Source organism: Poecilia latipinna, unplaced genomic scaffold, assembly GCF_001443285.1.
Source record: "Poecilia latipinna isolate Pla-1442-1.1 unplaced genomic scaffold, P_latipinna-1.0 Scaffold509, whole genome shotgun sequence".
NCBI classification, from domain to species: Eukaryota; Metazoa; Chordata; class Actinopteri; order Cyprinodontiformes; family Poeciliidae; genus Poecilia; species Poecilia latipinna.
In genome coordinates, this window is record NW_015113125.1 from 210,597 (window position 1) to 225,593 (window position 14,997).

General features: G+C 39.2%; 1 long non-coding RNA gene across 1 annotated transcript; it reads left to right on the forward strand.

Annotated features, from left to right (window-relative positions):
- Nucleotides 1-866: 866 nt before the first annotated feature.
- LOC106952356 (uncharacterized) lies at nucleotides 867-14,736 on the forward strand. Its single transcript, XR_001425970.1, has 3 exons — nucleotides 867-1,964; nucleotides 9,632-9,722; nucleotides 13,551-14,736. It is a non-coding gene; the product is annotated as an uncharacterized LOC106952356 (long non-coding RNA).
- Nucleotides 14,737-14,997: the final 261 nt, after the last annotated feature.

The following is a 14,997-nucleotide window of genomic DNA, read 5'->3' on the forward strand; positions in this document are numbered from 1 at the left end:
GATCATTTCTGTAGCTGTTATTCTGGCAGACAAAAAAAAAATCTAATAATCAATTTCCATGAAGATTTACAATAAGTTAAGTTGCTGTTAAAAGCTCACCATGTAAATTTGAAGGTTTATATAATTGAGCAAATAGAATTGATGTTCAGAAAGCTCATTTTTTCCCCTTTTTAATAACCGTGTCATCCTTCTGCATCTGTTGTTTCAAATGCTTTGCAGTTCACCTCCAGTAAGAGCCTGTCTGCTCCTATTTTCTCTCTGCTTGGTCAAAAAGGACTTCAAGCAGTTACTAATTTTCAGTCCGAGGCTTGCAAAATCTTGCCTCTGGGTGGATATTATTCAAAAGTAATCTTTGATAATGTGGATTTAAAACAAAAAACAAAACAAAACAAACAAACAAAAAAACAGAAGGATGCATGGATTATAACTTTCAGCTTTTGTCTTCTATGTGAGGGGAATCACAAAGAAGAGAAAATCTTTTCATGTAGAATGAAGAGATCTAAACCACAGAGGGGTTCGGAGGGACAGACAACAAAATGGAAGCAGTATAACCCTGCTGATAGCCTGTATTCATACGAACACACAGTCCTTTCTCACATAATCTCAGGTCAAACAAGAACCTGAGGCAAAGCTGTTTGGCGTTGGGCTTGTACGTTAATGTAATTTGTGTTTGTTTACATTTCGGACAAAATTGCATTAAGCTAAATTAGCGTTTGTTGCCATGTTTTCCATTATAGGCTGCGGTTAAATTGATTTTTTTTTTTTTTTTGTTCAATGTTCCATATGTGGATACGCTTGTTTCTGTTCACCGTGAAGGTAAATACAACTATCTCCTTTTACTGAGGTATTCAGAGAGATTTTTATATGATAGAAGTCTTTGCAAGGAATGACTCTTTATGAAACCCTGGAGAGAGTCATGTTCAGCCCACATCTGAACATGAAGGTTCTGTCTGAATTGTGTGTAGAACGCAGTTTTTGCACACAATTCGATAAGCCACGTCTGACTAGTGGTTAAACCTGCCAGTGAGAGCAGACAAAGTGTTGAGGAGTGATTGAAGCATATTTAAAATGAGTACAGGACATTAACCTTTCCTTTATTTAGCTTTTGCCCGGTTCAGTCATTGAGGTGAATGAATATCAAATGACAAACGGACGAGCAGAGAATGCAAATCAGGATGCAGGAAAATGAACCCGATCATGGGTGCAGGCCTCTTGTGACTGGTTATATGTGGATGCTTTGCATGAGAGCACATGGATAGGAAATCACATGCGTTTTAATTGTTGTCATTGCTCGATGTATGGTTTCGAAAATATTGCAACAACCTTCTTTGGTGAAAGCTAAATGAGGTGCTCTCGAATGCAATTGCCCTATTTCTTTTTCCCCGTATGTATTTTACTGGCATTTCAGGCATAATATAAAAATGCTTGTTGCCTACATATGTTAGGGAAACTTTGCTGTGTGAAAGCAATATCTAGAGATGTCATCCCAACATGACTGGCTTTATTAAATCAAGGTTTACTCTGCAGCCCTGGGAAGTCAACACCAGGCAACCCCTCAGAGAGGCCATGTGGCCGACGTGGAGGCAGGTCAGCAGGGAAGCAAAGGAGCACCAGGTCACAAACACAAGGAGAGACGCGGGGCACTCAACCCCCTATCCAAGCACATCACCGTGACCTCCCCAGAATCCTGACACCCCGGCGGCCAGACGAATCTAACACCGAGGGGAAGGAATCCCCGTCCCTGCAGAGAACCCCAATCTGCCAGGCAAGCATGAGCTGTCCACAGCAGCTGGAACTCAGAAGGACCAGCATACGGAGGGCCGTCCTGCTCAGTCGGACAGCTGTAGGAAAGACGAGGGAGCGGCATCCCCACCAGACCCGAGAGCTCAGCCTCTATATCCCAGAACATCACAGAGAAAGCATCGGATCAGATCGGGTACTGCTACTTTTGGCATTGTGAGCAGGTGAGGAAAGCATGAGGTGCTTTAAAATGTCCAAGTGGGAACTTCAGACCTGCTGAAACACAGCAGACCAAACCGGGTGCAGAATGTGATTCCCACACCATCACAAACTGTAAAGGCGTCACTTTCAGCAGTCTGTTCCTCCTCAATCTACGTTTAGACTCCGGGACCCTAATTTCCAAATGAAGTGCAAAATGTACCATAATCAGAAAAGAGGTTTTTTTTTTTTTTTTATCACTGAGAAGATATTTCTGATATTGTCTGTGGTTTAGGTGTGGGTTAAACACAAGGAATGCAATATAAGTCGTTTGAGTCCTGAACATGTCAAGACTCTTGATTGGGCATTGGTTAAAATTTATCTCAAGGCTTATTTATCTGTCCACTGAACCTTCCATAATATGTTTGGATCCAGAAGTGTGTTATCAGCAGTAGATGTAGCAAATACATGTAATTGTTTAACCTTCTTGTGCAGCATGTCAGTGACTGTCCACTGGATTACTGCGTAAAGGCAGCCTTATTCCTCCTATACACTATAGGTCACAACAAGTAACTTCCATGTTAAAATATTCTGTAATTATCTCATATAATATAATTTCCGATGAACCAGAATTAGTTTTTTCCACCAGCCGTAAGTCATAATCATAGAAATGAAAAGAAATCAATACTTTATTGATCTGTAGTTTTAGCCCATTCAGTTATATGTGCTTCTGAATTGAGGCTGAAAGACTGAGAAACTTTATGCTTTTAGAAAATCTGGTGCATCTGTACAAAAGCTGGAAAAACCAACTGGCTTTCTGTCCTAGAAATGAAGCTGGGTTTGATCTGAGCTCCAGCTTCTGAGGTAAATGGCTCACCGCACTTAAAGCTTGCTAACATTATATACACTGAGGTAATCAGACACTAATACATTCTTGATCATGGCATCTTTAATTTTATAAATACAATTATGTGCTTCATAACTCAAATTCTGGTGGAACAACCCCGTTTTATTTTCTGTTGATTCCATGTAGCTGATAGGAAATTGCCAAACTGGCATATGAAATTTCAACACTGCGTTGCAAACTCGAAAATCTTGCAGAAGAAGCTGCTTCAGGGAACCAACCAACCAGCTGCTGGACTCCCGAACTGCCTCAGTCAACAGAAGTTAAGTTTGACTTTTTCCAGTTTGACCTTTGGCAAAATAAACATGTCTTCGGTATAAGATTCCCACCAGAGGGGCCAAACATGCAACATTGGTGTTGCGTCACCTGTCGCGATCTTTAACATAACATGGACATATATTACTATGCACACATTAAAATACAGAAGAAAAAAAAAAGAAAAAGCTTACATGTATCTTGTTTGTGACTGTGGTCCCAGAGATGATGTCTTTGGACAGCTGTTTGCCCCAGCGAGATAAAACTGGGAACACTCTTTGAACATGTGACTGAGGTCTTGGCCTCCGAGCAATGCAAGGGGGATCAAATTAGATGCCGCTGCTGCTGCAACAGCAAAACAGTTTAACATATGGTTGCTGTTTAGATTTTGCTGAAATGGCATATCTTGAGCTCGTAAGAGGCTCCTTACAGAAAACGCAAATACAAATAAATCTCCACTTCATATTTTGCACAAAAGCAGATAACATAAAAGTAGTGTGATGTCAATTTTGATCCAACTTAAACACAGTGGTACAGCCAGGGTTTCCAGAGAGGCAGCAAAGAATTGAACTAAAGAGAGCGGTGTCACACGGGGGGGAAAGATGCATATATGCGTTATTGTATAATCTGGATATATTTTGAAATAAATCCAAGAATAGGTCATGATCAACAAAAGTTCAACAGAATCTTGATCAGAAGAAGATTAAAGTTTTGAATCGGTCCATCCATTTTTGTGACACTTTGTCTTACAAATGCATTAATGGTGACACTGTTCTCTGCGGTGTCCCATTTCCTTTGTTTTTATGCCTGAAAATAATAACAAAATGCAAAAATGACTAAGCAATCTGGATCCTACTATTCCCCTCCACAGGACCACAGTGTGTTATCAGCATGCTGACGTAACAAAGAGCTGTTACAGCAGCCACCCACGATAGAGGGACGCACAGCAAGACAGATTCAACAAAGAGAGAGAGAGAAAAAACATCTTAAGAACAAATATCAGTTTTCCTGTCTTTTCTTTTCTAAAGCCGAGAGTTCGATTTTCACCGGTCTAAGTTCATTATGTGACTCCTTGTGTTACCTTAAGACCCTTGTTTGCCTTCACCTCCACTCAAACAAAACTCCCATTGCACAATCTTCCGATGATGTCACGGTTACCACAGTAACCATTCTCACGGTCCCTCCACCTCCCTCTTTGCTTTCGCCCTTCGTCTTGATCCCTTAAATCTCCTCAGAGTGAGAGTGCCGCTCCATCTGTCTCCCGCTCCGATATGTGCTCCTGCACACACACACCACACACACACACGAACACACATGCGGACGACGTTATGTGAGCCTGACAGAAAACTATCCACCAGGCAGCTTCCCCGAGAGATAAAACGTGGAAAACAATGTGCTTCTGCTTTTCACACACTGTGCACATGCAGCTTATGCATACAGGTGGTTGGTGCTGCGCATGCTGAGGGTTTCACGGTGGAAGATTTGTGCAACAAACAAACACGACCACTGATTAGCAAAGGCCGGAGGACAAAAACAAAAAGACAGATGCTGTTTAGAATGCATCCGCCTGCTGATTTATGAGCACACAATGAGGTAGGGGACCCTGGCCTGCGAGATGGATGAGACGGATCGGGAGCGGTGATTGATGAGGGATTCAATGGCAGCGAACACTGCACGGAGGCAATTTTAGAGATGAAGGGGAGGAAACGTGGAGGCACAAGTGCTTCATATCAAGTGCAGATGAATTTATTTATTTATTTATTTGTTGGCTGGTGGGTCGTTTTGTTACCTTTGGCACTGGAGTTATGCCCCAAACTGTGACACTGCTTTTGTGAGAACAAGATGGAGCAAACATGAAACAGATTGACAGAAACACATTTGGATATTTCGTGGATAGTACCACGAGCTGTTTCGCGCCTGGATAAACTCACTATGGCTACCACGAAGTCTTTACTTTTGATTTGAAAGACGGTTTTCCTGAGCAAGCGCTTCTGTGAGATTTCTGACAGTTTCTGAAGGAGGTTATTTCTCTTAAAAAGGGAGTGTTTCATTTCCACTATAACCACATGGATGCTCAGTATGAGGGATTGCTGCAAAGGTAAATGACCCCATGATGATATCAACTATCAGCTGATGTCATATGTTCAGTGGAAACATTGCAGCTTCCTAAACCCATAATAATGAACTAAACTTGACAACATCGTTTTATAACCAGGATCAAATCAGATTGCATGTAACAAACTTTGAATCTCTCTGTATGATTTTAATTTAATTTATTGTATCAACTGGTTTTGTTTGTGTTTTTTTTTTATAGTGGCTTAAGGTAACATTTGTTGTGAAGTGGCACTATATTAATCTTCACTAGGTCAGAGCACTATAATTGTCCTCCAAATATCCCATAAATGCCGGTCAGTGAGGTCTCAGAAGCTGCTAGTGAACATCGTGTTCCTTAGAGGCTGATGCTGGTCGGGACCTGCTGGCAATCAACTTTTGCTCTCACACTGGCTCAGTTATTATGCAAGGGGGCAAGTTTATTTTTAGATAATGCAACCAGAGAAAACACTCTCTCTGTGCTCCAAATCCTTACACAAGATCCATGAGAGAACTAATATGGTTGGGGCTCTTTTGAATGTCCCAGTCAGTTTGGATCAAAAATCAAACTTGTGTAAAAGTGTAAATTCAGCTAGACAATAACAGTTTTAGAAACACAGACAAACGTCGTCATTTGTATTTGTCACGGCTGTAATGTTGCCTTGTCTGCTTCCTTCCTTTTGGCTGTTTTTTGTGTGTTTTGATAAAAACCCGGGTCATTGTGACAGCAGAACGGTCACATCACGGTCAGGTCTCAGAGGCCGTGGTCAAACTCTACTATAGGCGTTGTGTAACAGGCAGAGACGCTGAATGCAGTGACCCATTTAGCCCTACTGTGCCACAATCCATATTATTACTAATGTATTTCCACTCTGCACAGGGTGTAACAAGGACAGCAGGCGGAAAATGAAGGTGTTGTAAAAACACACATTAACAGTAGTAGAGCAGAATCAGTAATAGCCTCGTGGGTGATTACAGTAAACCGCAGCAGGGAGCAGACAACAAAAATGGGAAGGCAAATATAGGAAAAAGTCAGAACTTGTGTAGAACATTATTAATTCAAGCATAGACATTTTAAATGAAACCTACGAACCATCTATTTAGGATTTTGCTCTTGGGGTCACTTCCAAGACCGCAGCGATCACAAGCCAGAGGCATGAATGAAACTAAAAGTACAAAGAAATGAACGTAGTGTATTAAAATCAAACTGAAAAGGCAACAGAAGTACATGAAAAAAAACATTTTTAAACTGGACTCGCCGGCACAAAGCACCCAAACGGACACAAAAGATATAATAATTCAATGCTTGAATCATCCCAAAATACACAACCTGCCTACATTAACATTTCATTTACAACAGCACACTGTTTGTTGTGGAAAACTACAAAAAATTGTGGCAACAGAGATTGAAAGTATTATTTTAATCAGTTTCAGTATATTTCCTGAGGCCCCCCCAAAAAAATGTTTACTGGAAAGGAAAAGACTGCAATGCCTCAACTGTTACACCTACAAATGTTAGCATCAAATTAGTAAACTTGTGCTGAAAAAAAAAAAAAAAAAATCTCATTGTGTATTGTTTGACAAAAAAACTAAAATTACACTATCCCCTGCTGAGCTCAGCAATGCATGTCCCCATTTAGGCCCTGATGCCGCCTCTAATCAGCCCCCTTGTTGAATGCCGGACCAAATGCCAGACCTGCCCAGCTTCCCCTCCTCTCACCAAATCGCTCAATGGTCTCCTTGTTCCTCACTATATCCTCTGAAAAATGAGGCTCGGTAAAGTGTGTTCCTTTGTGCGCAAATATGGAAAGTTTGGGAAAGAGGCATGGATGGACAGATGGTTTTAAATTGTAACAAGTGATACAAAAAGGCAGATGAGTTTGCTTTTGGGGGCGCCCTTGTCAATAAGCAGCCTACATATGAACAATGGAGAGGAAAGGCTCCTGTGAGAAACAGGAGAGCAAAAGCAAGTGGAAAAATCATTATCTGACTCTGAAGACTGTTTCAGGTCAAATTACTAGCAATAAAAACCGTAATGGTGCTTGCAAAAAAAAATAAAAAAAAAATAAAAATTGTTTGTTTTTTGATTTGACCAATTCACGTATGCTCTTGTGGTAACTGGTGTATTTTTAAAACAGCATTGGGTTGCCATATCAGAGAAGACATCAGCAGAGTCTTAGTCGTTCGCCGCAGACGTCCATTTTAAGCCGTGCAGCAACATGTTCAGGTTTCACTGATCTGACTTCCTCCTCCACAGGTTGAAACAGGAAATGTTGAGATGGGAAAAAGACGCCTGATGTCACTGGGTTGTGTTTCTTCTTTAATTCACAGTACAGAGCAAATTCGTTCACTGAGATGAGAATTAGTGTTTCAGCTGCTTAGCATCTGGTAGTGTTCAACATTAACTGGTCATGAATTTAATGTAGATAGGCAACAGTTTGCACAGTGTTTTCTACTGAGTGTAGAGTTTCTCCATTATTCTATACTGAATATTCAAAAGCCAGTCGGTTTCATAATTAAAATCAGTTTGCTGAATTAATCCTTGATTATACTTTGTAAACATGTATCATTCTAAAAGAAGCACAAAATGGTAAATGGGCTGCATCTGTATTCCCCTTTGTCAAGTCAGAGGACTCCAAAGCCTTTACGATTTGATCAGTCATTCATACATTCAGACAGACATCCATGGGCTTCTGTATGAAAATGAACTTATTTCTCACGAGAAAACTTCTTTATTTTTTTTTATATCGAGATTGTAATCTAGTTGAAATTATTACAAAAATATTGCAAACCATCAAGTAGAGATTTTAAGAAGAATATATGAGAACTATTACTAAATCTAGACATGAATTAAATGTATAATCGTTCAAAATGAGCTCCAGCAATCCTCTCAACCAATTACTCAAAAGAAACACACAAAGTTAAAAAAAAAATATATATATATATAATACAGTTAATTATACTATATCAGATGAAAAAAGAGGTTTGTGCTAAGGGATTAAATTCCCAAAATGTATCTAAGCTCATTATATCTTAAGATTTACTTTAAGTTTCTCGCATTAAAGAAAAGAGATTTTATGGTCCAGGCCCAGGTTTTAATGTCTACTTCAATCTGACAGAGAAAAGAAAAAGCAAAATAATTTAAATAAGATTTGTTCTTATTCCAGGCTTCCCATATCCATCGTCATTTGTTTTACTCTTTCAACTAAATATGATTTCAAAGCTGCCTCAAATAGACACAATCAGATTATTCACATGAGGACCTTGACATGTGTACACATGCTTGAAGCATAACAAATGTAATGTTGACTTTTAAAGGTCAAATTTGGGGTCTTTGCATGGATGGATTTTTACTTCCAGATCCAGTTGGTTTTCTATTACGATGAATTTTTAAATTTATGTCATCTTATTTATTTTCTGGGGGTGGAAAAGATAGCCTAGCAAAATATTCAAAATGTATTAAGTCATCAGTTGTCACACTAAAGCAAGAACGGACAGAAGATGGTTGAGCTGCTCATAATATGTACATTGTTGGTCGAAATTTTACTAAATCCTATAATCTCTGATACATTAACAAATGTGAGGATATCAGGTAGAAAAGCCTGTATGGGATCAATTTAAAACTCTGTTACCTTCATTGGGAGTGCGGGTGCAAAGGGTGACGATAACAGGAGCAAGTAAATGTGCAGAAAGGGAAAAATCAGGCAAGTGAGGAGGGAATTGCTTCAGTATCTGTGATGCTGATGTGGCCAGATATCTCTAAGCCTTTGGGAATCTGCAGGGAATGTGATTCTGTTTCTATTCTTGCACATCTACATCCTGTGTACAAACTGCTGGATCCCGTCAACATCCTGTGCAAATGTGTTTTCTCCATCATTCTGGCCATCCCACATCTGTGGCTGACCCACAAGTATCCACTGAATCCGTTTAAGCATTAATTATTCTAGAAGTGCCTTAGAACACAAATTTATCATGCCCTGTTTAATTACTTAATAATTAAGTGACAAAACACTCCTACGCTGAATGAAACGGGGACTAATGAAAGCTCTTGACTCTGATAGCATGAGGCTGAGACATGATGTGCACCTTGTGTCATGGCGTTCTCAAGGACAATGACGAGCCGAAGAAACGTGGCACCGCTCCAAGTTCTCCACGCAAAACACAGAGCAGATGCAATCAATAGAAAATGGAGCTTGAAGCTAAAAATAAATGAGGACAAGCAGCTGCAAGGAGAAATGTGAGCACTTGAAATTGGAAGAGGGACAACAATAAAGATAGCATTCAGTGGTCTGACAGCACAGTCTCACTTTATGTTTGAACCATTGCTGGCTTTGCTGTTCAACATCAACTGGTGCAGAAAACAGATTGTAATGATTTTAAGAGATGTTATTATTTTTGTGCTTCTTTGTTGAGTTTTCTTGACGAGTGTGCTGCTTCCCCAAGCATGTGTGGCCTTGCAGCTGAGATCCTTGGCTCTCTGTGACCCAACTTGGAAACGCTGGAAGGACTGACACTCAGCCAAGGTGTGGGACAGGTGAGCACCGGTTAATACAATTAATGATCCTATTGGTCCAGGATTTATCTACTGGCATGAGGACAGTCGTAGCGCCAGGAGCAGCCCAAGGCATACTGCACCAGTTTCAAATCTAACAATAGGCCTGGTGGTTTGTCAAGCTTTGTTAATACTGCTGTCATTGTTCTTCAAGGCAAGAGGGTAATTTAATGTGCATTACAGAGGAAAAAAACAAAAACAAAGGAAAAGAGTTAAAATAATCCTCCAAAAAGCAAAATACAAGTTAGAAACTTAAAGCATCTCATAAAAATATGAAGCATAATCACAGAAACAGGAAGAAAGATGACAAACGTGTTGAATAAAAGTTGACTGAATCTTTGGAGCTTTGAGGTATCCCCACATCTGATCTTTATGTGCTACCGTTTATAATCACTGAATGAAATACATTAGTCTTAGCCTGATCAGTACCAGTTTAGCGCAGTACCAGACACTCCTGCTTGGCAATAAGGTCCAGTCAAAAATAAAATGCACATTGAAATCTCCTGAGAATGGGATTAAACAATTGACAAACTAGTTACAGAGAAAGGTAAGGCCATCAGCTCAGTGTACACAATTGTCATGATCCGTGTTTTTGTGTATTTATATTAAGGTTTTTCTGTGTTCAGTTTCTGTCCTGTGAGTCTCTGTTGTCTCTGCGTCTTCCCCATTGATAGTTCCCAGGTGTGTCTCGTTCCCTTGATTATCCTCCCTGTGTATTTAAACCCACCTGTTGTCTTTTGTCTCTTGTCGGGTCCTTGTCGTTTGCACGTCGGTCTTACGTCAGTTGTTTGACGTCTATGCGCTCCAGTAGAACTGTGAAGTCCTGGATAGCGTTAGCTCCTATTTCCAGTCCTGCTATCAGTTTCTTCTGGTGTTTAGCTGTGTGCTAGTCTCTCCGCCGTGCTGCCTGTTTTGGACTGTTCTGAGCTTTGTTATTATTAAATTCATCATCATTATCACCGTAACCTGGGTCTCTGCGTCTATCCTCACCACCACCCACAACCACTTTATGACAACAATGGTATCTCCAAAAAGTTTATATCCAAATTTTGACCATCAATGGGAAATTTGGATGATTAGCTGATGCTAATTGGCTACAGGCTATTTATTGTCAGTGATCAAAACCGATTGAGCTACATGTCCGTGGTTGGTTCAACAAGGAGAGATTTATTCTTCCTGTTTCTTCCCGAATAAAACAACAAAAAACTGGTTTTCCTTTGTGATTGTTGCCAAGCCTTTCCCCCGTCCACATTTCTCAGGGGTAGTGATGTGTTTACCCCTTATCTCCTCCACCTTTCTCCACCAAAATGTTGAGATTGGTCTGGTCGCCGTAGCAAATCATTTTTATTTAAGAGCGTATGGATGTGAACAAGCAGGGGCTGAACTCCCTTTGTAGCCAGTGGGTAAATGAATCAAAACAGTAAATGAATCAGCTGAGAAGAGCTACCAGAACATTCTGCCAAATTATATTTCCATAAAACCCCAGTTAGTTAGTGAGAGGGCATGTTTAAAAACCTTCCTAACCTCTAGCTGCTTTAATTTTTTTTAAATACATCCAATACCTTACCAAAGTGCTAATGCTCATTTCACAAAATGTATTTTGTCACATCAACATTTTTAAAAAATAGTTTTCAAGGGAAGAGTTATGGGCTTTATGGCGCATTCCCCTAAGAGAATAAATTAGGAACAAACTAAGCACAATTTCATTTTATATACACACACTCCATTCCTGCAAGAATGAACTTCACTTCCTGAAGTCAGCCTGTTTTCCATCAGCAATTCTGCCAACTGTTTTTTTTTTTTTTTTTTCAGCTCTTTAATTCCTTTGGCCCTGCAGTGGGTTGCCTTCAGCTCCCATAGCTCATTCAGGATGCTGCAGCTAGTGTTACACAGTGCAGGGCTTACTGAGTCCTCCTGTAGTGCTCTTTTTGTTTTGATGCTTGCAGGTTGCTCATTTTTATTTCTGATCGCAGCTGGAGCAGCCAAAGAGGCTTTCAAAAAAAATATGGCAAATAATTGTGTCACTAATTGTAGCTTTTAGTTCTCTTTATGTTTTTTTTTCCCCTGTGATATAAATAACCAAATTCTTATCAAACATGTCAATTATCAGGATGACAAAGTCTGAATTCTTTTCATATTATTACTCAATTCCCTTTTTGTTAAAAGAAAGAAATGCTGAGATGATAATAAAACCTCTCATCATGTATTAATTATTAATGAATATGCTCCCTTATTCCAAGGCTCTCCCTGTGCTTCAGGAAGCAATATGCAGGTATAAACCAATGTCAGTGTTATATTCTTTCTCTTAAATGATGCACAGAAAGATGGTGAACGCAATAACATCAATAATTCACCACTTCAGTTCTTCTCAGTAGTTTTTTTTTATTGTTTTTTTTTTATTTTTTTTTTTATTACAATCCACATAATTTGGGTTTTAGAAACACCATCTTACTGAAACCAAACACCAAAAGATGGTCACCTCTCCTGACTTAATGAAATCCTTATGTACATTTAACCATTAGGTGCCTCGGGTCGAATTATGAAACTTAAAAAATGTTAATTAAGGCAATAAAAATGGATAACAGTCACGTCTAAGTGCCATACAGAGCAGTTAGTTTGAGTTATGAATTGAAAGTTTAAAGTTGCAGGAAAAAGACAAGAGGATGAAAAATATTTTGTTCATTTAGGACTTACTTTTAACAAATAATTAAAAAAAAGCAGGTGCAATGCCTAAACCAATACATGCTTATTCATTTCTTTGCACAAAGTAAACCATTTAAATACAGAGCTTAAACACCATGTTTATGAATCATATTAGTCTGCCACCAATCAGTTATTTTTTTAGCTCTGGATACCAAAAGGAATGTTTTCTCCAAAACTTTACAGTTGTTCGATAAAAAGCCACATTCACTCCATCATTGCAGTGTTTTCACTAAGCATATTTACTTTTCTTTTAAAGACTGAATTTAATATTCTGGTACTTTACCATGCACATTTCTAGTCGGTCATAGAGTATATTTATTCTTTATTGTCCCTCAATGTTGTTGTTTCAGCAGCAAAGTGAAGTGCAAGTGAAAGCATGCAAACAGGAATAAATAAAATAACATATAGGTTGCTCAGAATGTGCAAAACTGTACTCTTACTGTAAACTATAAGTAATATTAAAATTGTATGAATTGATGATCACAGAGTCTAACAGGATCTAATGTAGCTGCCCTTTGCTCATCTAGGATGCAGCAGCCTGTCAGTGCAGCAGCTCTCCAGCTCTGCAACAGAACCTCACATGGCGTAGATGTTCTCCAAGAGAGGCGCATTACAGGAACATTTCGCATTGTGTGTTTTCTTAATTGTTTCAGCAAAACCAGTTAAATCAATCCAATCCCTTCCCAACTTGCCTGCAGCTGCCTTTGAGCAGAAACAACAAGAACAGATCTATCATCTTTTATTATGTTCATGGCAGCTCTGTACAAAAAAAAAAAAAACTTGCAGTCCAAAGTATTTGCCCCAGTGTGCAGCATCACAGGTTCTCAGCACCACTACTAATTTATCACCCGGTGCCCGGACAGATCACCTACTACATCACGGTCCACCTTGTCTCCAAGGACTCACTAATGTTTCCCCCCCATTAAAGGAGGATGAGAAATTCAGCTGTGTGTTGCATACGCAGATGACTGTTTGTGTGTTTGCATGAGACAAAAGAAAATGTGTCGACAACAAAGGGGGCATTTAAAGGCTTCGTTGCTTTTTCTATCTCCGTTATTATTATTTTTTTGTGAGAAAACTAACTTCTCCTTGCTTTTTCCCACACAGCGATCAGCAACAGTGTCAACTTGCGTTTGAGCTAAGTGATGATGATATCCGGCTGTGGCAAAATGTGCTGTGACTACACTCGTGTCATCATCACCGTGGCTTAATAACAACAATGAAAAACAAAAACAAAAAATTACAGTAAGTGTTTGCTGGAGAGTTGAAGGAGTCTTACTCATCAGATGATGCTGACAGAAATATTAACTAACACATAGAACAACCTGCAGATGGTAACCAAGTATGACTGCTGCACAATATACACACAAGTGAAGATATTATCTATCATCTTTTGATTGCAGGTCTTCAAAACTTTGTTCTACATTCTGAAAGTATTCTCTGAGCTTCGATTTCACAGCAAAATTTAGAAATATTTCTCTTTGTGTGCTTGAGTGGTTTTAGGAAGTGAGCCTTTTCCACACTTCCTGTCTGATGAAATATTCTTTGTGAGAAAGAACGAGCCAAAGGCTAGGTGTAATAGGAGGGGGAATAAAATGTCCCTTACATGCAAACAATGGAGTCTTTGGACTGATCACATTAGACAATATTTGTTGTATTAAACCTTTGAAACTCTTATCTTTTCTTGGCAAGACCTGTGAAAGTCAAGTTTGGTTGCTCTACAAATTCAGCTCACCGGACCGTTGAGCACTTTGAAGTGGTTATGGTGCAAATAATGTTGGGAAGTACACATCGCTGACGATGTCATATTTCTTCTCCTATTTCAGACACTCAACACTCTGTGTGCTCACATCCTGCTGCCTCAGCTCTTTCGCATTTTCAACTCATTGACTTTTTTTATTTCTTATACAGAAGATTCAAATGATACAGAGGAATATCTTTCTGTTTTGAAAAATGTGCTGATAAAGTTACTCCGCTGGCACCGGATTCCCTACGTCAGTTTGAAATGCAAAACCACCCGGACCGGATAAACGATAATTCAGATGCTGACTGCAGTTGCTTCTGATCTGTTTAATTTAATTCCCATTTGAATTGTGTTTTTGAATTCATTACAATCGCTGTGTATTTTAGAAATACGATAATGATTCTTTAGTTTTTTTTACTTTCTTTACCGTCCTTCTCACTTCACTTGATGGCAAGATAAACTTCTTTGTCCCTTTGTCTCATCTTTCTTCCAGTTTTCAGCTTTTCCACAAATAATCTTATTGTAGATGCATACAAGTTGAGTTGAGTAACTTTTTTCTTGTCAGTGCTTCTAGACTGCTGTGAAAAGAAAATAAACATATCTTTCTCACTTAAATGATGTGTTTACTTGCCTTTCCTAGGGGACTCTTATTTTGATTACATATTGTTGACTTTACCCTTTAGTAACCACTGTTTGCAATGTCCTTGTTCCAAATACTGCAAGGCATCCCCAGAGCTCCCTGGTTAAAGTCAAAGTCAAAGTAAAAATGTATTTATATAACCTAAAGCCACCTGGGTATCATTCAGTTTG